Below are 24,847 nucleotides of genomic sequence, written 5' to 3'. Positions count from 1 at the left end.
CGCAAGAGAGAGACAAATGGTTAGGAGATTCACGAGACCAACACATCAGGGTGGCGGCGGCTGCCGTGGCTAGATCACCGAAGATCTGGAGCGGCCAAAGTGGCAGGCAACCCCTGCTTGTACAAACCCGAGACTAGGCAGGTTGGTCTGGAGCAGGCCGTTGTGCACCCGGCGGTTGGTTGCAAAGTGTTGAGCCGGGACCAAGAGCTAGAAGAAGAGCCTGGGTCTCAGGTGTGAAGGCTCCCCCCTCCCACCCCTGTTGTTTGTCGGCTAGACAGTATGGTTTCGACATGATGAGGAAAGGACTGGTAGGGAAGCAGGTAGGCACAGGTGTGAAAGTTCCCCAGAACTCATGTAGGGACAAGAAAATTAATGGGAAAGCATTTAAACTTGACTTAGCTAAGTTTTTTTTTCTTTGCCTTTTAAACAGTATTTCATTTTTTCCATTACATATAAAGCCAATTTTAAACATTTATTTTTAAATAAAATTTTGAGTTCCAAATTTCCTCCCTTCCTTCTCCCTAAGATGGTAAGCAATTTGATACAGGTTATATATGTTTAATCATGTAAAATATATTTCCATATTAGTCATGTTGTATAAGATGAAACAGAACAAAAGAGGAAAAAACTTATGAAAAAATAAAGTGAAAATACTATGCTTCAATCTGCATTCATACTCCATCAGTTCTTTCTCTGGATGTGGATAATATTTTCCATAATGAGTCTTTTGTAATTATCTTGAATCATTGTATTGCTGAGAACTAAGTCAATTAAAGCTGATCAGTGCACAATGTTGGAGTTACGGTGTACAAAGTTCTCATTCTACTCACTTCACTTTGCATCAGTTCATGTAATCTTTACAGGTTTTTCCTGAAATCATCTCGTTTGTCATTTTTTTATAGCACAATAATATTTCATCACCATCATATATCACAGCTTGTTCAGTCATTCCCCAATTGATGGGCATCTCCCCCCATGTCCAATTCTTAGCCAGTACAAAAAGAGCTGTTATAAATAAAAATACATGCATTTATAAAGAAAGGTAATACATACTTGGGGTCCTTGGAGGGGCCTACCTGACAGCATTTCTGCTCAATCCTGATGTTTCCATTGCTTGGGATTGATGCTTGCAGTGGATTTATGGAGGGAAACTGGTTCATTAGGAGACCTCTTAGCCAATTCATTTGGGACTGTTGAGGGATGTCTTTCAAGCACTCCCACAAACCCCAACACACTGGCAGTTTCATCATCCTAGTAGGGTGAGAGATGGGCTGGGGAAGGTTGTTATGGTAGCATCTGAGACCCAAGAGACCCAGATATTTCAAATGCCAGTCACCACTTGAGGCAGGAGCCCAGTATTCATGGTTGTTGCCAATGTGGAAACACATTGAGAGACTGGCTCTGAGCACAAAGGCCTAGCTAGAAGTGAAAATAAATTGTTAGCGCTGATAAGTTTTATTATGTATTCATCTGGTTTTCATGACTGCCTTTTGAAGTAGATGCTATTATTATTCCCCTTTTACAAGTGAGGAAAGGGAGACACAAGGAGGTTAGGTGATTAACTCAGCACCACACTGCCAGTAAGTGTCTGAGGCAATATTATGCCTTATATATTCCTGACTCCCAAGTCTTATACTCTATCCATTGCACTACCTACTTGCCTGCCTACTGACATGTGAATCAGTTCAACATATGTCATTTCACTTTAGTCTCATTGGATAGAACAAATACAAGCTGTAAGGCCAAGAGAAAGCTGGCTAAAGTCTATTCCTATGCACGTGGATGTATGCACCTGGACTGTAACTATGGAATTTACTTTCCCTATGGCATCAACAATGAAGTTTCTTACTATTCTGTCAGCAAGAGAATATAAAACTTCAATTACTTCCATACCAACTGATAGAACTGAGTTGCAATAAGCTTTCATGCCAGGAGGAGCTCTACCCAAGTTGCTTGGCAACAAGAAGTCATTGATCAATTTCCTGGAGAACATTCATCAAGGCATTAAGGGAACGATACTTGATGAAAATAACAATGACATTGCAGGCACAATCATTTCTCTTAGTAGGATTGCTCATGATGTCGTTTCAAGTAAGCAAGATGATTCCTTTCTGCTACTACTGCCAGGTACTTACAGTGTCACTGCTACAGCATCTGGGTATGAATCAGAGCCAATGACTGTGACAGTTGGACATGCAAAGCCAAAGCAGGTTAACTTTCAGCTCAGGAAAAATACTACCAAAGAACCCATTGAGCAAAAAGTCCCCGTCAAGGTTCCTGATGGCAAAAACCTTCTAAAGAAGGTGACGTCTTGAGCAGCTGACAAGGACATGGAGAGGCAGGTCCTGATCATCCAATAGAACGCAGGTTGCCCCTGCCTTAAAACCATAGTCACTTAGACCAGGATGAAAATAAGAGTCCAAAAGGCAAACTTGATGACAGCCTATTATGTCTGCTATTAAATAAGATGAAGCTATCTATGTTATTACCTATGATATATTTAAATACAAAACTAATTGAGAAAGAAAAAAAGAAAATTTGTAGAAGCATAATACTGTTCAGTTTTAGTGCCCTGCAGTTCCATAGAAAATGTGTCTAAATCAGAAGTTACTTGTTCATTATTAATCATTATTGATTAGGGAAATAAAATTAAAACAACCATGAGATATCATATTACACCTATCAGATTGGCTAAAGTTATTGAAGGGGAAAGTGACAAATGTTGGAGAGGATGTGGAAAAGTTGGGACACTAATTCATAGTTGGTGGAACTGTGAACTGATTCAACCATTTTGGAGAGCAATCTGGAATTATCCCTAAAGAGTTATTAAACTGTCTATATGCTTTGGCCCAGCAATACCACTATTAGGTCTGTTTCCAAAGATAATTAGGGGAAAAGGAAAAGAACCTATATGTTCTAAAATATTTATAGCAGTTCTCTTTGTGGTGGCAAAGAATTGGAAATCGTTGGGATGTTTGTCAATTGGGGAATTGAATAAGTTGTGGTACATGACCGTGATGGAATACTATTGTCCTATAAGAAATGCTGATCTTAGAGAAACATGGATAGAATTGCATGATATAATGAAAAACAAAATGAGCAGAACCAAGAGAACATCGTATGCAGTAACAGCAATATTGCTTTGAAAACAATTTTGAGCGACTAAGTAATTTTAACTATTCTAAATATCCAAATGAACAAGGACCTATGAAGGAAGATGCTATCTGTATCTGGAGAAAGAACTGACAAATAGAAGTGTATATTGCATGATTTTACACACACACACATATTTGTATCTAAGGGTAGATGTGTCTAGGGTGGTGAGAGAGGAAAAAAGGGAAAAAAAGAAAGTTACATGATAACTTTATTATATACTTTAATAGCAAGTTATACATAAGAGATTTGCAGTTTCATCCGCAATCATCTTTTCTTCCTATTCTATTATATCATAGAAATGCTTGTTTTATTTCTTAAGTTCAGAATAAAATAAATAACATTAAAAAAAAAGAAGTTACTAATTCAAGCTTTTTCTGCTTTGTGTTTTATCAGCCATGCTTAGAGTCTGGATTTCATTAATACGTAGTCTGGTTTCATTAATCATTTGAATAAGTCTGTAATTCTCGAGAAGGTCCGAACAATTTAACAAAAGCTGGTTAGGTACGTTGTTCACTCTTAAGGTCTCTAAAGTCTTGATTGTGGTTTCCCTTTAACTTCCAGGGAGGACTATAAAAGCTTTTGTGAGTCAAATAAAAAGATTTGAAAATTTTCATTCTTTTCATTCCTCCCTCCCCTCCAACCACTCTGTTAGCCTCCCTCTTATGTCTACTGCCCTCATACATCATCCTGCTAATCCTCTTCCCTCTAGTAGACACTGGAGACTTTGGCCTTTCTCTTTGGTAAACTTCCTTTGACTTGTTTCAATACATATCTTCACTGTAGCAATTGTGATCAAACATACCACACAAGAAACCCTCATCAAGTGTAAGAAAAACACTAATGATATCTACTGAGAACTGCACAGAAAATGCTGTAGTCTAATACTCACAGGAATGATTCTACCAAAACAGAACAGATCAAGGAAACTAGGGAGAGACTTAACTGTATTTGAGTTATATACAAAATCTTAAATAAAATTAGCCCCCAAGCTAGAAGTCTCCAGATGGAGTCCATCTGCATTAAGGATCATCTGCATGAGAACTCTAGAGAAAATAGATCTATGTATGATGCAAATTCATTTTGCTTTATTCTCCAAATCAGACCAAGTCCAAAGTGCCCAGTAGGTTTTCATCCTTTGCTGTGATCCATTTTACTGGATTTATAAAAATGATCTGTGAGTAAAGAAAGGATGCCCACTCTTACCACTACTATTTAACATTGTGCAAAAAAAATACTGTAGCAATAACACAAGAGAAATCAAGGCAATTAGTACAATGAAAGAAGAAACAAAATTCATGATTTTTGCAGATATATGGTAATTTATTTAGGAAACCCTAAGAGTCAACCAAAACATTAACTGAAGTAAAGTTGCAGGATATGAAATAAATTCACACCAACTATCAGCATTTTTGTTTCTTATTAACAAAACTCAGTAGGAAGAGTTAGAGAGAGAAATTCCACCCAAAAGAATTATAGAAGCTACAAAATAGTTTACAATGTTTCCAGAAAGGTACATCCAGGAACTCTATGAATTCTAGTTTAAAATGCTTTTCAAAAATAAAGATAAAACTACAGAATTGGCAAGACAATTGCTTATGGGATGGTTGAATCAAGATAATAAAATTCCTAATATTATCTAAGTTAATTTCCTTGGTTGGTGCTATACCAATCAAACTACCAAGGGAACATTTTATAAGGCTAGCAAAAAATAATAATGAAATTCATGTGGAGGAATAAAAGTACAAGAATCTAAAGGGTAATAATGAAAAATGTGAGAAGAAATAGAGTCCATCTGTACCAGAATTTAAACAAAACAACAATCATAAAAATGATTCAGTACTAGTTTAAAAAAGAGGCCAATCAGTGAAACAGATTAAGTATAAAATTTACAAAAGCAAACATCAGAGTAGCAAAATGTTAGATAAAATCCCACACATCCTCTCCTCGCCCCATTATTGGGGAAAATACTTATAAGTTGAGAAAAAACTGCAAGGAAAACTGGATTTTAGTCTGGCAGAAATAAGGTTTACACCAACAGTTCTTAAATTTTTTTGGAGCTCTTTATATTCTTAAAAATTGAAGACCTCAAAGAGTTTTTGTTTATGTGATTTACATCTATTGATATTTAATGTATTAGCAACTTAAATGGATAAAAATTTTAATATATTTATACATTTAAAATAACAATTATGAATTCATAGCACATTAATATAAACAACACATTTTATGAAAATAACTATATTTTCCAAAATAAAAGAATAGCAAGGAAAGTCACATTGTTTTATTTACATTTTTGAAATGCAAATTGCTTTTGCACCATGAGTGCAAATGTTAGCACTGTGATTCCAGGACAAATCATTAGATTCAGAACAATTATTCAACAGTTTGAATATTTCAGCACCCCTTGTGTTTGCTGCCAAGCATTCAAATAAAAGAGAAAGGAAGATTGGCATGTAAACACTACATTTATCCTTGATACCTATTAAAAAACAAAAGCAAAACCAAAACCTGAGGCCACTTTCCTGAAGACACCAGAACCTTCTACAAGCTCAATGGTTGCTTAGCCTGCACATAAACTCGCCATTAATAGAACTCTAATTAAGTCTTATAAATGCATAGCATTGCCCCTGAGGAAATACATAGGACAATAAAGAAGATGTTATGAAGATGGATACAGTTAACACGGTTGCTAAACTTGGTGGAAAGCCAAACTAAAGCAACCTTTTAACACGAGATTATAAATTCTTATCAGCTTCTTAGCACCTGCGCACAGATCTTGCTGAATTATTGGGAAGAAAAAAAAAATGCTGGCTCATGGAGATGTTGGGATGACTCATAAACTGAAAATGCTGCATGCCACACTTTCTCCCAAAGCAAATAAATCAAAATTCTGATGAGAAGAAGACAGTGAAGCCTTTGTGGTTTTAGTGCTGTTCTTAATTTTGGATAGCATGAATGCCATTGGGAGTAAAGATGAAAAAAGAAGAAAAAGAATAAAAAAAAAAAAGGAAAATGTTTTTGGCTTGTCGGTTTCCCCATCTGACACTTCAGTTCATCAAATTTTGGAGTCTTAGCTTTCAGCAGTGAATGGGCTGATCAACTCAGGAACTTCTATTTGCAGTAATCAGTCAGCAGGCTGCTTTTATGCACAGGAGTAGCCTGAAGGCCAATGAAAATAACAGTGGCCAAGCATCTCTCTGGTTTCCTCTCTGCAGAACATACAATAACAAAGAGACAGCCCTACAGCAGAATACAATGAAAGGCACTAGAGTGGTTTTTCTGCCAGTTTGAAAGTTTCTAGCAGTTGGGAAAGTGAGAAACTTGGCATTAGTGTAAATTCAAAACTCCCGCAGGTGCTCAGGAGCCACTTGTAAGCTTGGTTGCTTGGGAGTAATAAACCATGCTCCTAAAATCCCAAATCTTGAAATGTTGTTCTGCTCTAATAGGAAATCTCATTCGTTCGCCACGTATATACTGAGTTCACTTTTCTGAGCATAGGAATGGCATTTTTTAAAGAATTCTTATTATGTAGGAATTCATAATTCTCTCGCGCACAGTTGAATTATCTTATTTTTCCCCCCTCAGATTTAGACAGCCTACTGGGCTAAGAGCAAGGGTTTTAAAGTGAACTGTCTCAATTTCTTCAAGAGCTTTATTTGGGCAGCCAGTCTTCGAGGTGGGTTTCCGTAGTGTAGTGGTTATCACGTTCGCCTAACACGCGAAAGGTCCCCGGTTCGAAACCGGGCGGAAACATGGGCCTATCCTAATCTCTTTTGGATTGTCGCGAAACAAGGGGGCTTTTCACAGCAAGAAGGGACCTCTTTGCTTTCTACTCGCTAGGCGCCATCTTAATCAGCTAATTGAAGTTTGTGCAAAACCATCCTCTGCAAAGTACTACTCAAATACCTCATTGTAGCTTGAAATGGACCCTGACACTCAATGCTTGAAAAGAACAGTTTGGCAGGTTCTGGCAAACTGACTGCAGCTGAGTCCAGTCAGTAGGTGTGTCTGTTTTCCTAGTACAAGTCCAGCTAATTCCTGGGTAGCCACCCATCACCAATAGGTGGGTCCCTTGGTGTTGGATCTTGCCATTGGCCAACTTTGAAACAAAAATACAAAATAGATCGCCATCTTGTATACTCTCTTCTGCTCTACAGCAACAGTGGCAGAGGAAAGGGAGGGGGGCAGAAGATATTAAGGTTGCCTCAGTTTTCTTAACTGTAAAGTGTATCTCACAACAGGGTTGTTGTGAGAATTAAACGTGATAAAATTTGTAAAGGGCTTAGATAAGTGCTGTAGCAATGCTTATTTTCTCATGTATTTTGTTGTTGCAGAGAAGGTAGAGAAATTTTATGAAGAATTTTGATCTTTCTAACTAAATCAATGTATGACTTAATACTCAATGAATCAATGCAAGGATGAACATCAGGAAAATAATGAAAAATAGGTTGGAAAACATGGTTTAACAATAGGAAAAAAAAAGCAGCATGGTGTGTATTTGAGAAATATTGTGCTCCAGGTTTGTTGGGGAATGTTAGTAGCTACTGTTCTTATTGTACCATCTTAGCAAATGTTGTTGCTTTGCTCTAACTGAGCCACATTCTACTAGAAACCTTTCCCAATGCTAGTGCCTTCCTTCTGTTGACTATCTCCAAATTATCCTGTTATCTTTTTTAAATGTAGTTATTTGTATGTTGTTTCCTCTTTCAGATTGTAAGCACTTTGAGAACAGGGATTACTATTATCATTATCATCCTCCTCCTCCTTGTCGTCGTCTTCATCATTATTTGGTCTTTGTGGCCTCAGTGTTATCACAGTGTCTGGTACACTGGTTATCATTTGCTCGTTGATTGAGTTAAGATCACACCGCTTTCTTTCTGTGACGTTATTTCCTTATCTCCACCCCCTCCCTCAACTGTCAACTCCCAGGCCCCTTCCCTCACAACGCAAGGGCCAAGCTGGTTCTCACGAGGATCAGCTGATACTCTCTAAGTCATCTCAAATAGTGCCTATGGGGGCTGATGGAGGATTCTGGTCTAGCGAGCCACTTGTTAGCTCGCGGCCGCTAACCAGAGCGGATTCTCTCCTTTACCGCAACACCAGCTGTGCCTTTCACTTCACCAGGTTCTCTTGCTGGCTCTGCTCTACTGCTTTCTGCTCTTCCCTTTGATCTCCTCACTTCCGTAACTGATAAAGGGAGTATTGGAGTGTGAGAGCCTGAGATGCCAGCTTTGTGTGTATTGGAACCCAGGGAGGGTATTTGGTTGTTCTCTCTTTTGAGCAGCTGCTTCCATCAAGTGGTGGTGGAAGGCGGCTGAAGTAGCCCGGACCCAGTCACCGCCTCCTCCAGCGTTCGGAGCCAGTCCTGCGTCTTTCTCATACTTTGCGTTACTTTTCATGTGGCCCTTCTTCCTGGCAGGCAACGGGATACAGCGGAGAGAGGCTCTTAGAAACCTACCTCTTAAATCCTACCTCTGTCATTTATACTACCATTGTTACCATAAGCACGTCCCTTTCCTCTCCTAAGCTTCAGTTTCCCCATCTGAAAAATTAGGGAGTTGAGCTCGGTGACCTCAAAGCGACTTTCCTTGGTATCTGATCCCTGTAAATTCAGGGACGTTTCCTTGAGGAAGCTGGGACCCGAATCCTTGAGCTCCGTAACAGATAAACTTTCCATTGGCCACAAAACAGCAAACAACAGGCCACGAAAGAATGTTTTTGCTTATTCTCTCCTTCCTCGGCCACCGCAGAGGCTCCGGAAGTGGAGTGGTCTCAGGGAGCTAGCTACAGGAGGGGAGTTAAAAGGGAGGGAACCAGAGGGAGGAACCGCGGGACGTGAGAAGAGAATTTCAGTCCAGGAGCTTGATGAGAATATGAATCTGGAGAGAGGCTGGAGTGTACGGTTTCTCTCTGGCTACCGGAGGTCTCAGAGTGCCAGGGTCCCGATCCTCCAAATGAATAGACAACTGACAGCTAGCCACAGGTAGGCTTCTTGGCTGTGCTCAAGGCAATCTCATGCTGGAATGGCTGACAGTGGGTCTGATAGTCATCGCGCTGGACTCGTCTCCAAGAAATAGTAAGAGAACCAGAATACGCAGTGCGTAGGATCTTCTTTAATTAAGAAGATGAGACAAGATGCGTAGCAGAGGGGAAGCGCGTGAGATTTTGATCTGTATGAGGGTTTCGGCTAAGCAGGTGGTTCATGTGTTCTACTATTAAGGGAACTTTGAGTCCTTGAAACTCTGCTGCGGAAGTACCTTGGATCTGGTCACACTTTTAGCTTGCCTCTTTTTGCACCGAACTTCGGCCAAAACGAATTATTCCAATAACAGTCGTTGCAAACCTTTGCCACAGGAGGGGTTTCACTTTTGCTGACACTTGGGCTTGGAATGTGATCCCTTATCTTCTTTCCACACACAACAGGTCAGGGCTCAATCTACTTCCTTTAAGAAGAGTCCCCCATCCTCCCTTTCTGTGACGCCTTTCCCCCTCTAACCTCACACAACACTTGGCTTTGGACCTCTTCAATACACTCGTCCCGTAATATTTCATATTTTGATGACTATGTATTTGTGTCTTATTTCCCAAGGAGATTTCTCAAGTACATTTAGAGTAATGAGGAGGCCTTCCCTAAACATTATATCATTCCTGTCAAAGTACAGTGTTATGCACAACTAAGAGCTTGATGAATTTTGCTGAATGAGATAGTGAGTGAACGAGTGAGCTAATGGAAAGTGTGGGACATTGATTTACCAAACATTTGCCCGTGAACATTTGCAGAGTACGTATAGAAAAGGTCTGGTTAGAAAGGAAAACTTATAATCTTTGGGTTACGAGCACTTGTGAAATATATGAGGTCTGGTAGAGAGGAAATCTATCAATTGCCTTTTGGATACAAATACTCACGATTGTTCTGTGACCACAAAATGAAGGTGTCGCCCAACGCGGAGCTCGAACACATGACCCGAAGATTAAAAGTCTCATTCTCTACCGACTGAGGTAGCCGGGCCGTCTGAGAAAATTTCCCTTAAATTCTTTAATAATAAAATCTTCTGTCAATGAATTTCCTTCGATAATGAAGATTTTACTTTTTCCCGACTCATTCCATAAATTCAACAAAGATCAATACTACTTATTGAGGACTTTCCTCGCCTTTTCTCGACACTGCTAAAATACCACTGGAGCAATAGAACATATATTCATTCACAAGATCTCAATTTTTATTTTCTTCACACTTCTCTCCTCCTCCCCCTCCTTTCTTGCCCACTGCGGGTGGGGGTAGAACAGAGCAAGAAAGATAAGGCACTTTAGGATTAGAAGCCCCTTTGGTTCTTACAGGCTAGATTTTCGTTTCTGAGACCATTACCTCCGGGAACTCCTGGTCTTAGGCCAGCGTAATTCTCTTCCCAATAGCACCTAGGAACCAACTGTCCTCTGCTTCTTGGTATTCTCTACATAATTCATTTGTCGTAATTAGCTTACAATACAAAAGAGAACATCTTAAAGACATTTTAAAAGAAAATTTTACTGTGCTTAAAATCTGTGAAAAAGGGTATAGGGAATTTGAGATTCTATATTCTTGGTTTTATATCTGGTGGATGTTAGTTTAGTAAATAATACCTGTGAATTAAGCCGATTCCTGTGTATTTTTCCATTTCTTACCTAATTTCAACTTCATATGCAGCTTTTTATTGTTGAGTTATGATATGTGAAGAGGGGATTGATTTTTTTTTTGGCCTTCTATCATCATCACCACCACTATCATCATCATCATCATCACCGACTTTGTGTGTGTGTGCCCCCCCATGAATGTGAAAAAAAATACTGAAAAAATTTCTAAAACCATTCAGAAGAACTTGAAATTTGACTTGTTGTATAAACATTTTAAACCTCTGGCAAAAAAAATCTCAATATTCCTGGTCACTGTGCAGTACAAGAACATAATAATTCCAGTTTCCTTGTGCCCTTCTGATTTGCAGAACTAAGTCATGGCACTGTAGGACACTAAGAGTGAAGGGTTTTCTAAAAGAGATCTTTCTTGTGTAGGGAAATGGGATTACTTTTACAATAAGAAAACCCATTTTCCGAGCACAATTGTCAAGTGAATTGATTGAGAAAATTAAGATAAGTCAAACTGAACTCCCTCTCTCCCCTACCCCAAGGCTTTGCCATCAAAAGCTTTGCAGGAGAATTAACTTTCAGGAACAGGTTCTACAGGACTTCTGCAAATGATGTTCCCACTTTCTGGAAAAATAGCACATCAGTGAGCTAGTTTCCTATGGCTGAGAAATCTCTCTGATGATTTATTAAATGGACACAACGAACATTTAGAAAATGAGAGAAAAATAGAAAGAGCTAGGATGGCTTCATCAAGACCAGGTCAGGGACACACTAAGTTCTGGAATTGTTAGACTGGAAAATCTTGGGAATGTCTTCATGGGAACTGAGAGATGTCTGGGTGGAAGCGGGTACACGTATTTTGGTCACTCAGGTGTGTGAGATACTCAGTGAGCCAGGTGTGGGATTCCCTGAACACATGCACATTCTACGGCTGTCTACTACTGGCTCATTGCATTGCCTGATTCTTTTTTAAATTAAATTAAATCAGACTTTGTTTGGTTACATTTTAAATTTCAAACTGTCTCCCTCTCTCCCTCCCCACTCTGCACTAGAGAAGGCCACCATTTGATGGAGATATCTCCATAGAGATATCTATGTAAAACCAAACTATGCACACTTCTATCTGTCAGTTGTTTCTCTGGAGGTGGATAGCATCTTCCTTCATAAGGAAGTTGTAGTTGATATTTGAATACTTATAACATTCAGAATAACTTAGTCATTCACAGTTATTCTTTGAACAATATTGCTGTTACTGTATACAATTTTCTCTTGGTTCTGCTCATTTCACTCTTTATTATTTTGTGCAAGTCTTTCCACATTTTTCTCAAATCAACCTGCTCATCATTTCTTACAGCACAGTAGCGTTCCATCACAATCATATACCATAATTTGTTTAGCCATTCTCCAATTGATAGACATCCCTTCAATTTTCAATTCTTTTCTGCCACAAAGAGAGCTGCTATAAACATTTTAGAACATAAAGATTCTTTTTCTAATTTTTTTCATTTTGAGGTTAAATGCAAAAAGACAAAAAAGAGAACATTTCCATGTTCTCACAGCATAACACAGCACAACATAAGAAGAGGATTCAATATAAAACCATGGATTTCCATTTCACATTGTTTACTTTTTTTTAAACTGTGTAATAAATAGTACACATCATTTTCAAAGCTACCCTGCCTTTCTGTGTTTCCTACTAAGTTTTCTTTTGTTCTCTGCTGTGCACTTTTAATTTTTTCCTCCCTCCCTCCCCACCCTGCCCTAGAGAAGGCTACCATTAGATACACACACACACACACACACACACACACACACACACACACACACTCACACACACACCACCACCACCACCATACTATACATACTTCTATTTGTCAGGCCTTTCTCTATACTCGATGCAGTGACCTGTCTACCTGAACACATTCCCCTCTGCCAACTTGTGCCTAAGCTCAGGATGTGGCATCTGGAACAATTAAATAACATACTCCTAGGTGGGGAAAAAGCAACAGATATATACCTCCAGCCTTACCCAGCAACAAACTTAGTAACCACAGTGAAAGGGAAAGAAAACCACAGTGATGGAGATGTTGCTTTCAGACACTGCATACCAGAACTGTTGCAAAGCATTTCTACTCCTCTACAGATCCCCAGGATGCCATGGTGTTAAGAGCTTTCAGGTTGTACAACCCTGTGCTCTGGGAGCAATACAAGAGGCAGAAGATAAAGATGTCAAAGTCCATTGACAAGACTGGTTAACAAGAAGTGGATAGCATTTTCCATCATAGGTCCTTTGTAGTCATTTTGAATATTTATAATACTCAGAATAACTTAGTCATTTAAAGTTGCTCTTACAACAACATTGCTTTTACTGTATACAATATTCTCTTGGTTGTACTTATTTCACTCTTCATTATTTCATGCAAGTCTTTCCATGTTTTTCTAAAATCAACTTGCTCATTACTTCTTACAGCACAGCAGTACTCTATCACAATTATATACCACAACTTGTTTATCAATTTCTGAATTGATGGGTCTCCTCTCAATTTCCTGTTCTTTGCCATCACACAGAGAACTGCTCTAAACATTTTTGAACATGTCAGTTCTTTTCCTTTTTCCGTAATCACCTTGGGAAAACAGACCTAAGAATATAGACAGTTTAATAATTCTTTGGGCATAATTCCAGATAACTCTCCAAAATGGTTGGATCACTTCACAGTTCCACCAACAATTGCCCAATTATTTCAAGGAGACAGGGGGAATGATTTAAATATTATTAATTAGCAGAAATTTTAGCACGTAGTAGACTTTTTGCCCCCACCCAATCTGAGCTGAGAAATCTCTAGTCACTCTTTATGTTTCTCTTACCCTCTTTCTGTACCAAATCCCACACTTACTGACAGGGACTGAAATCAAAATTGATTGACACACACTTAAAAATCAATATAACCCATAGCTTAAAGACAGAGACAAACATTAAGCAAAGTAGAGCAGCCTGAGCTGAGGAGGGGTAAGTGGACAGGCTTTAAAGGGACTGCTTACTGGACTACAGGTTCCTTGCTGACTCTGCTCTTGTCCCTAGCTTAGCTTTTCTTCAGAGGTTATCGGTGATTGATTTTCCTTGATGTTCAACAGCTATCTGTGGAAAACAGGAATGCAAAAAGGTATAGGGTGAGGGAGAGGGGCTCTGGATCCAGGGTTGTGATTTGGATTTGAACAAAGATTGCTGGGGAAGGGAGTAAAGAAGTGGGCAAGATTGGGACTCACCAACTGGTTAAGGGTTTGGGAATTTGCTTTGGTGTGCTACTCATTGGAGCATCAGTGGCCTAGCTCCAAACTTCTACAGTGTAATTCATTAATCCTTTAAAATAGCAGGTATTTGTGGAGATATATAACTAATCGCAAAGCACTGTTATTAAGTGCTGGAAGAGCCACAAATGACCAACAGGCAGTCTATTTACTAAGACCTTAAAATAAACATTTAGGGACATAAGATGTACACATACTGACACCTAAAGTTTACTGGGAGGTATTACCTTCCAATGTATCTGCATTGTGACATTGTGTAAGGGACAGTGGGTTGGGGTGGGGATTATTGTTTGTCCTTTGTTCTCCAAGAGGACCATGGCATCAAGGATGTGATGTCATGACTTGCAAGTGAATTAGATTTAAGTGAGGAAGGGTTGTGCAAAGTCACCAGCCTCATTCTCTCCTCTGGAGCCATCTGGGTCCAGTGGCAAGATATAGGGGGGTGGGTATAGGGATAGAGGTAAAAAGAAGAAAAAAGGAAAAAGGAAGGGAGAAAGGAAAGGAAAAAAAAGAAAGAAAAGACTCTCTTGCCTCTGAGACATACAATTTTGGACCTAATGAGAGGGAAGCATGAACTCTGTTGAACCAGGTTATCGTCTTCATTTTCTGCTTCACTTTCCAGGCATTAGTAGTTTCTCAGGTACCCCTGAATTGGTCTCATCTAAGGATGCTGGACTTCTATCTTGGACAGTGGCTGTTATTATAAACATTTTGAACTCTCAGGCATCAGATGTTGGCATATTATCTTTTTACATATGTCACATCTCTCACTTCCTAGGATGATAAAGCTGATGTGATACTCCAGCCTCCACATATCTCAGCACAGAGATTGCCCAAGGAACCTATCTCCCTCCAATAAACCCCACCTAGTAGAAACAGCTGGGCTGAGCAGTGAAAGGGAGGCCAGCTAGAAATGCACTTTTAATGTCAAAAATTCCATTTCTTTAAGGCAAGTAAGGGCTTGTGTTGTAAAGAATTAAAAGGAATTCATTAAAGTAGAAAATCCACAATCTCAAGTGGGTGTATCCAGTTTAGAAGAGTAGTCCAGACTTGAACCTGAGGGTTTCACATCCTCAGCAGAAAATATATTCCAAGATCCATGAGATAGTGCCTGTAAAGATCTGTTGAACCACTTATTCTGATCTCCACAGGGACATCTGTTCAAGGAACTCTCTTGATTAAGGCATCGAAGTGCAAACTCTCAGCATGACTTAACAATTGCAACTGTCACTAACCATTGATTTTTTCTCAGTTCAAGGAATCCTGATACTAGCACCACCCAGTTGTCCTAGAGTCACTTAAACTTCAAGGAATTTGGGCACTTGGTGCTATGGAATCCAGACTATGGGAAAAGGCCCTCTTATAAAGACTCCTAATCAAAATTCCAGTTCCCTGTTCCCTTGGAAACTGGGAGTAGGAATTACACCAGTTCATGTTCTAAAGGCCTCTTGCCCTTAGATGATACTAACTCTCCAACTTTTTTGGAGACTTTTTAGGCCAAAGAATTTATCCAACATCTATCTACAAGAGGCCAGATCTACAATGGTGAGGCTGGGTTGGTTCACAGAAAGTGCAAATGAGAAGGAATTGCTTTCCAGGAAAAGAGATCAGGCTGTGTTATTGAACAGAATGGATGGATTGCAAGACAGTGAATCTGGTTTAGGGAAGTCTGATGTGTTACACCTGCAACTGCCTTTTAGCATCCTTCTCTACCTTGCAGAATCCCCTCAGGAGCCTTCTACTACCTTTACTACCAGCCCCCTTTACTCCCTGAAAGCTTCCCTGATCTTCTTAGCAAAAAGTGTTTTCTGTTACCTTAAATTACATGGGAGAGCTTTGAATTCTCCCTTATCTCAGTATAGCTTGCCACTTGATCTTCTACTTCAAGGTTCATGGAACTACTTAGCAAAAAATCTAAGAATGTTTCTCAAGGGTAAAGAATGAGTAATTTAAAAATGTTGATGTCTATGGTGCAGCACAATAGTACTTTGAGCATAGGAGGCTCTTCTTGGATTATATGAATAGTTTGTGTGTATAGTATATACACATATATAAAATGTTATATTTGAAAAATTCCACGAAGCTTTGGGGTTTAGTTCCAGGAATCCCCAGTGAATTCTTTCATGACGCTTCCCCCAAAAGTTAACTATAACCACGTTGTTTCCACCCAGTTTTGAACCAGGGACCTTTTGCGTGCTAGGCAAACTTGATAACCTTTACACTACAGAAAGAAACCCAAATGAGAGGATAAATCTTTACAAAATTCACCTACTTCAAATTAAACATCTTTTCCCCAAGATCTTTCAATCAATTCTTGTCATTGGACCTGGGTTCTGGAAAACTTACAGTCTTACCTGCTTGATTACCTATGAACTCTACTTTCCTCTAGGGGCCCAAACCACATTCCCTGGCTGCCTAGTCACAGACAGCAAAGACCTTTACAACACAGCCCTTTGATATTAACGCTGTGGTGGAAAAATACTTCCTCCTGACCGTCTGACAGAAATCTCCATGGAAGCTCAAACTTGAGGGCTGCTGCTACTTCTTTCCCTGAGTCAGAGGCCAGCCCCCATTTGCAGGCCAGTTTCCTCACTCAGATCCTTGCTGCCTTCGCTACTGCCACTGTCTTTTCCTGGAACCCCTTGACCCCCTTCTCTAATTCTGGCCTATTCACCGAAGCCCTGAAAAGAACTGAGATCCAGCCCTGCACAGAAAGGACTTCAGCCTCTACCCTTTTCTTGCCGCCTTCAGGGCAAAATTCTCTAGCCTAGAAAGCCAGGGTGTGTCCATCTGAAATCTGGGTCCACCCCCACCTTTGCCTGCTGTTGTTCACAGTCAGACTTTGATTTGATTCCTTGCTATGGGGGTCATACTGTGGGGCAGCTACAGCAGGACACCTTGTGACTCTATGGAAACACTGGATCAAGATAGAACACCATAGCCACCCAGCAGTGCAAATTGGGATGGACTTGGCTTCCACTGTTACCTCACAGGAATGCGCCACCCATCTATCCGGGTCATGCTGGAATCGTGCAGGCCACAGACTGCCTATGCTCTTTTACTTGTAATTTGATTGCTACACATTTCATTTTCAGTTCATTTTTTTTCCTCTTTTGCTTTCAACATTTGCCTTCTGTTTCTCCCCTCTGCCTCTCTTGCCTCCAGGAAATATTACTTCTGGAGTTAGAGGGGCAGAGCAGAAAAGTGCAGGACTTAGAGTCAGTAAACCTGGGTTCAAAGCAGAGCATAAGTATTTTTTCCTTGTCCTTATGGGCAAGTCGGTTAACGGCTAAGGAGATTCTTACTTTACTCCTCATAGCTCATAGCATCATTATAAAGAAAAATACTTCTCAAGACAAAATGCAGGATGACTAGTGTTAATTCAAGATTGGGGAAACACACCTCCCTCCCCTAGGGATCCAACCCAACCCACGGAGCAGGGGCAGGGCATTATGTTGCATATGCTAGTTAGATAGGGAGCTTTTCCCATTGGATTCTAGAGGGGAATATAGGGATGAGGGGGAAGGTGTATATGGGGAAATGAAATGTAGATAAGTATAATTCATGCTATTAACTCATAGCTTAGAGAGATGAAAAACAAGGACCCTAGAGATCAAAAAGGGAGTTTATTTTTAAACCAGAGAACCCAGTACTAAGCCTTTATTCCACTGATGTCAAATTCATAAAGTTCTCATATTTATCAAAATAGTCATACCAGCATGTTTTGTGAAAGCCAAGAACTGGAGAAAAAGAAAATGTTCCTGAATTTGAGGGAAAGACCAAAGAAACTGAGGTACAGGAATGTGATGGATTGGTATGAGGAACATAAAAGCATCTAAAGACATGTGAGTGATTCAGGGATTGCCAAATGAATTTAAAAAGGATGGTCCACAAGAAAACCTGTATAGCCACCATCCCCCACCCAATTTTGCAGATGAGGAAACTGAGGCTGAGAGATTAAATTACTTGCTCAGAGTCAAATGATTAGTAAATGTATGAGGCAAGCAGAGCTTTGAACTCAGATCTTATTGGCTCTAAACTCAGTACACAAATCCACCGGGAGATGTTTTAATGCTGCTTTTTATATATAAATGGAGGTATTTACAATGCTATAAAATCCTGTTCATTATGATAAGTTAGTGTTTACTTTGTGAAAAGCAAAACAACTTATTTTACAGTAAATGTTCAAAGCATTAAGTGGATGTAAGAGGGGGTTAATAAGGGAGTTGGAGGGCAGGTAGTGATACCAGACTTGTTTAAATTATCTTAGGGAGTTTGGGCTTTTGGACTCTGGGACTCAGGTGCATACGAGAAGAAATAGAGTATCAATATTGAGTATAATATTGGACTGGATTTGAACCAGGGAATTCTAGGGTGATCTTACCCCTCCGGACCAAGGAGCCAACTCCTTTAAAGTTTAATCTACTATGATAATGGAAACAGAAGCACTATCAATACAAAACAACTCAAAAGGAATGCTGCAAGGAGCAAACTTGGCCCCAGAGAAGAGATATGAGATTCCACTTCCCCTCACTACTTTGCATAGGTGCCATGGAGTTTAGGGTTCTCGAACATTGCACATATGATTAGATATATTAAAAAAAACTAGAGAATTTGTTGGGTTTTTTTTCCCCTTTTTCTTCTTTTTATTTAAAATATTTGCTATATGAGATAGCTCGCTATGTGGGGAAGGGATGCAGGGAAAATTAGGGTATGTATTTTAAATATAAGAGATATCAATAACATTTATTTTTAGAAAACCTAACCACCTTGTAACCTCTCTTGTTAGGGGGATAATACATATTTGTAAAGCTCTTTGTTAAACTTAAAGCACTGTATAAATGCTGTTATAATAATAATAATAATAATAATAATAATTTTGATTACAGAATCACTAGGCAGCCCCTCAAAAGGCCTGGGAGAGTGATGATGGAGGGATGGGATTTTGTAGCCTTTGGAAAACCAGATCGATGAAAGAAAACATATTAGCTAGCACTGCCGTGGCTCGGATTCGAACCGAGGTTGCTGCGGCCACAACGCAGAGTACTAACCACTATACGATCACGGCACGCCACCACGCCAGCCGCGGGCGCTGCTTTTCAATTTAACTTCAGAAAGCTTAGACCCAGTTCCTTTGTTTTAATTCACCATTCCTTCAAATAGCAGATGTGTTGAAACACTCTTAGTCGCTAGGATACACACAAACATTTCCCACAGACTACCTGACGTCGTAGAGCTCTGAAAATAGGCCCTTGGCCACAGAAGACGAATAATACGTAAAAAATTGCGCACAGTGGACGCCATCACTCTAAAACACACAAAAGAACACACTTTTCTCTCTCCTGCCATTCACCCGAGCCCTGGAGGCCACCCGTCCCCTGCTGGATCACAGACACAGTTCTCATTTTCTTTCTCCCAGCCCCGCTCCATTCACTAAAGTCCGTCTTTCCTTGCATGCTCACGCTGGCGAAGTCCACCCTTGCCTGGACCCTTGCCTCTACTGGAGGAAAATGAGGAAGGGTTGACTAGTACATAAAACATTTGGGTATGTCGCCACTCAGGTATCTGTATCCTAAGAGAGTACTAAATATGAGGAATGTTTGCCGCCTCTTCTGTCTCTTTTCATTTCAAATTTAATCTCTTTTTCTCTGGAATGGTTAGTCGAGATCCTAGAGTATGCAGGTGCTTTGTCACTCCCCAATTCTTCGTGAAGGCGTGAGTGATGCCTAGCTTTCCAGTCTCCTCTGATTTCCACTTTCGTGGAAAAGTCAGTGCTGAGCAGAGAAGACACCAGCTAACCCGAGGTATGGCAAAGTAAGTGTAATAGCTAATTATTAAGCTATTAAGGATATAATTTTATCCTTAATATATGTGAATATATTAAGGATATAATTATAATTACCGATGTAGGTGACAGTGCACTAAGGGAGAAATTTTACAATGCTAGAAAATCCTATTCTCCTCTGCATGTGGGTGTTTATTTTGTGAAAAATCAAAAGATACATTTTAAAGTAAATGTTCAAATCTTAAGCAGACCCGAGAAAGGGTGTGATAAGAGACTTTCCAGCACATCTCTTCCCATTCTAGAATGATGAAGCAGGTGCAAGTTGGTTTGGAGGAGTGCTTGAAAGGAGATTGTCCAAAGAACTAGTCTCTCTAACGAATCACGTTTCCTCAACAGGGGTTAACACTGGGCAGAGGAAAGATAGTGGGAAGAGTAGGCCAGGTAGGCAGCCTCCTAGGGCACATATCAAGAAGTACCTTTACAAACCAAATATTTTTAATGCCAGAAAATAGATTTCTTTAAGGCACCTAGGTGTTTGTGTTGTAAACACTCAAAAAGAGATAATTAAGGGGGAAATGAAGCCAATTCCTCCTCCTTCCCCAGTGGACGTAGCAGATGGGATAGTAGCATGGATAATGGAGTAGTGGGTGGGTAACAAAGGAAGGGGGCTAACAGAGTTGTTGGGGTGGAAAGGTTGAGAGATTTTAGATCTTTTCATCTGATCAGAAATGCATTTTTCCTTCCTCCATGGAAGGCAAAATGGGAAGGGAGGAGGGTTATTCTAGGATTTGAAACCAGGGCCTCTTTGCACCCCAAACAGCAACAGCAGCAGCAAAAATAGCAGAATCTTGATCAAGCCAATGCCTACCAAGAGAGAAAGAGAATAGCTCTACCCACTTATTCTCACCATTTCAGGAAGACAGCCTCCTCACGGAAGGACTGTTCTCTCCTGATTAAGGAATCAAAGTGTAGATTCACAGCAAGACTCATAAATCCAATCATCATTAACTACATACTGATTATCAGTTCATGAGACCCTTAACCTGGAATGACCCAGCTGTCCTGCAGTCAAGGAATAGACAGGATTATTTGAGTAGTACTCAACATCCAGAGCACGGTGGAAAATGCCCTCCCTGGGAAACTGGGATTGGGAATTACCTGATTGAATGTTCTAAAACAGAGTTGCCCATGGATGCCATATCTCTCCAACTGTCTTAAAGGGGTTTAGTTTGTGCCAACAGTCTAGGCTAAAGAATTCATGTTACCTAAAAGAGTTAAGACCGTTGTCCTAGATGACTTTTTGTAATTAATTAGGTTGGTCCTCAGAAAGAACAGTTGAGGGGAGATTGCCTTCCAGAAAAAGGTCATTGCCTAGACTATTGCACAGTGAGTGTACGGCTCGACAGTCGATCTAGGTTAGGGGATTCTGACATAATACCGTTCTTTCTGAGCTGCCTTCCCGCCTCTACCTTTCAGGCTTCACTTAGCCTCCTCCTCCTCCCCGGAGATTCACTGATCACCCCAGCTAAAAATGTTCTCTACCTTCCGAAATGATCCTAGAGAGTTTTACATTTCTTTATCCCTGTGGCTTTCCACACTGTATTTTACTAATGCGTTTATATCCTAAACTCCTCAGAATAACGTAAGTTCAAAAGAAAATCAGTAATTTTAACATGTTATTGATCTCCATGGTGCAGAACAATAGTTCACTGGTTCGCCCTCCCTTCCTACGGGGAATATTCTACATTCTCACTTTATTTAACCGTAGCTCACCACATTAGAAAGCGAATTTCGATCTGGGTGGCATGTTAGGAGAATGAGGTAACCACTACTACACTATGTAAACAAACTCATCAATTTTACTCCCAATTAGAACGCTTGAAAAAGTTCCAATAATTGAAGTTAAATCCTTGTTCTCCCCTCCCCAAACTTCCCGACTTTCTTTTTCTGTTGTTCCCAGGGAAGTTTTTGTTTAATTTCTGCTGTGCGAGTCAGACTGCGGGGTAGCATCAGGAGGACGCCTAGTGGCTGAGCTATTCCAGCGCGGACCTCTAATAGCCACCGACTCCTAGCCAATCGTATCAGTCCCCTCTTTGGATCCCACCTCCCAACTCCACCCTTCCAGAGGCAACAACCTGGCCTCATGTGGTGAGCTTCTCTTAGTGAATTTCTACATAGGCGAAGGTCTAAAATTGGAAACGATTTGCCATCTTTATGGACAAAGGTTTTTTCTTTCTCTTAATACTGGATTCCCCAATTCGATTTTTTCTTTTCTGCTTGGTGGGGGGAAGAGGGAGGGAGTTCGGTGCGGCAGAACGAAGTATCAGACTAATTGTCAGATTCTTCTCCAAACAACTGGTAAAATCATCGAATGGGAGAGTTAAGAAAGAGGCCAAATATTAATGTGTTAAAACGAAATGCAAAGAGCAATGATCTGAAAGTTACTTTGCAATATGCTTGGTCCTTGACTGTCTGCAGTCTTACTCCGTGCCTAGCGGCCTCTACAAAATTAAGCCTGAGAACCATGCAAGGAGGCGAAGCTCAATGGAGTGCGACTCCGGCTCTCTACCCAAAGACAGCTTAAGGAAGAGGGAATTTTCTTTCTCTTTCCTTTCCCCTATTTCATCCTGCGGCGGAGCTGCTCAACCAATAGGACACTGTGCGTTCAGCAGGGAGCCTTCACATGCCCTAACACTCGAGCTCGCATGGAAGAGAGAGGATGCAGCTTCAAGGAGCATAATCTTTATTTTTCCCCCAAATTTTAAATAAATTTTATTTACATACTCTGATTTTATATCACCCAAATTTCTCCCTATATGTCATCTCTTCCCTTCGGGAGAGCTATCTCTTAGATTTTTTTATTAATGTTGCCGAATCACTATCCCTTCTTCCACTGAGCAAATAAAAACAAGTAAACAAACACTGAAAAATAAAGCCCTCAATAGTAGATACATGGTCCGGCAAAACAAATGTCCACATTCTCTATCCCTGAAAAAAAAAACATACATACGTACATACATGTGTATATCTATCTATATCTATATCTATATATGTTTCTTGCTGCATTTTAAAATTTCTGATAAGAGATGGAGTGGTGTGTTTCATCTTTGTTTTTGGTCTCTGTGGTTTATCATTGTATTGATCAGAATTTTAAAGCCTTTCAAAGTTCTTTTCCTCTAAATCTGGTTATCATTGTATAAATTGTTCTTGTTCTGCTTCAGTCTATGTCAGTTCACAACTCTCTTCCTGGTTTCCTCTGAAACAGTCCATTTCATTTCTTGTGGCATAATAATATTCCGTTACACTCCCATTCCACAACTTAGTTAGCTAATAGGACACCCCTTTAGTTTCCAATTTTTGATTACCTTGAAAACAGCTGCTAATAAAATATTATTGTACATATGTATTATTTTCCTTTCTTTGATTTCTTTGGGGTTATAGGTTTAGTGGTGCTATATCTAGGTAAAAGGGTATGCATAATTCAATGACTTTTGGGGCATGGTTCCACATTGCTTTCCAGAATGGTGAAACAAATTCATAGCTCCAACAACAGGTCAGGAGGGTTCCTGTTTTCCCACATCCCCTCCATTATTGGTCAACTCTTTTGTCATCTTTGTCAATCTGATGGATGTGAAGTGAAACTTTAAAGTTTTAATTTGCAATTCTCTAATTATTAGTGTATAAGGGCCTTTTCTTATGTGGTTGTTGATAGCTTAATTTTTTCGTTTGACCATTGTTTTCATCCTTTGATCTATGGGAAATGGTTTTTAGTTTTATAAATTTAAATCCATTCCATATATATCTTAGTCAAGAGATATTTATCAGAGAAACTTGCTGTGAAGATTTATTCCCATTTACCTGTTTTCCTTCTAATTTTAACTACATTAGATTTATTTGTGCAAAACCTTTAAAATTTTACACAATCAAAATTCTCCAAAAATGTGGGTGATCTCAATAGCCTCTAAAGTTCCTTCTAGCTTTAAATTTATGATTGTACTTGTCTCCCTTGTTGCATTGCAGTAAATACTTTCATTCCACCTTTGCCTCTCTGAACGTGTTGGATTTTGATTGACCCGTCACCAACCCATGGATACCAGAAAAATTCAAAGCAGGGAGAGAAAAAGAGAAAGCTAAATGTGATAGTGATTCAGTTGAAGGCATTTTCCTCTTTTCAGGAAGTCCACCATATTTGTCAGCAGCAGGAGAAAAGATGCCTTCTTTTCTGTGTCCTCATGTAATGGTGTACACTGTCTCTATGTAGTTTACTTGAGTGTCCATGTCTTCTTTAACATGGTATATAGATTGGAAGTGATCACAGCCAGATCCCATAATGTGTGTGTGTGTATGTGTGTGTGTGTGTGTGTGTGTGTGTGTGTGTGTTTGCTGGCAAAGCCATTGACAGTGTTTCAGCACATGTTGATTGACAGAATGTTGAATTGAAACAAAGAAATTCTACAGGATTTTGCAATTCTTAGGAAGAGAAGAGCTAAAGTAAGGGATTAAGTGGTGGTCTCTTGGAAATTAGCAAACACTAACAATTAGAGATTGATTTATTGTTTTGTTGATTATGTAGACTTAATAAAGTGATGGATAGAAAGGTTAATAATATAAATTCATTTTAAAAGTATGTCATATGTACATTTTTGTAGTATCATTGTTAAATATTTACAAGGACACTCTTGTATAAAATGACAAGTTATAGAACTAACGAATTGTAAGATCACTGTCCCAGTCAGACTATGTTTTCACCTATTATAGAATGAGGCATTTTCATATGTGAATAATAGTTTTCTACAGCTTCTAATCCTTATCAGAGATATATTCTTTTCGTGAAAGATTACATTCCATTACCCTGTATATGTATCTCATATGCATGTAGTTATTTACATGTTATCTCACTCATTAAATATAAGTTCCATGGGTGGCTAAACAGTTTTTTTTTTTGCATCTTCAAATTTCAGTAAGGTCTCTGATATATGA

The 24,847-nt window shown here is 39.5% G+C and overlaps 2 non-coding genes across 2 annotated transcripts; one reads left to right on the top strand and one right to left on the bottom strand.

The window, feature by feature from the left end:
- Positions 1-6,836: 6,836 nt before the first annotated feature.
- Positions 6,837-6,909, top strand: TRNAV-AAC. The gene has a single exon. It is a non-coding gene; the product is annotated as a tRNA-Val (tRNA).
- A 12,169-nt stretch (positions 6,910-19,078) lies between these two features.
- On the bottom strand, positions 19,079-19,150 carry TRNAH-GUG. The gene has a single exon. It is a non-coding gene; the product is annotated as a tRNA-His (tRNA).
- Positions 19,151-24,847: the final 5,697 nt, after the last annotated feature.

This window comes from Vombatus ursinus, unplaced genomic scaffold (assembly GCF_900497805.2).
Source record: "Vombatus ursinus unplaced genomic scaffold, bare-nosed wombat genome assembly UNPS02009173.1, whole genome shotgun sequence".
In the NCBI taxonomy this organism is placed as follows: domain Eukaryota; kingdom Metazoa; phylum Chordata; class Mammalia; order Diprotodontia; family Vombatidae; genus Vombatus; species Vombatus ursinus.
This window is presented reverse-complemented; position numbering and strand designations above follow the sequence as displayed.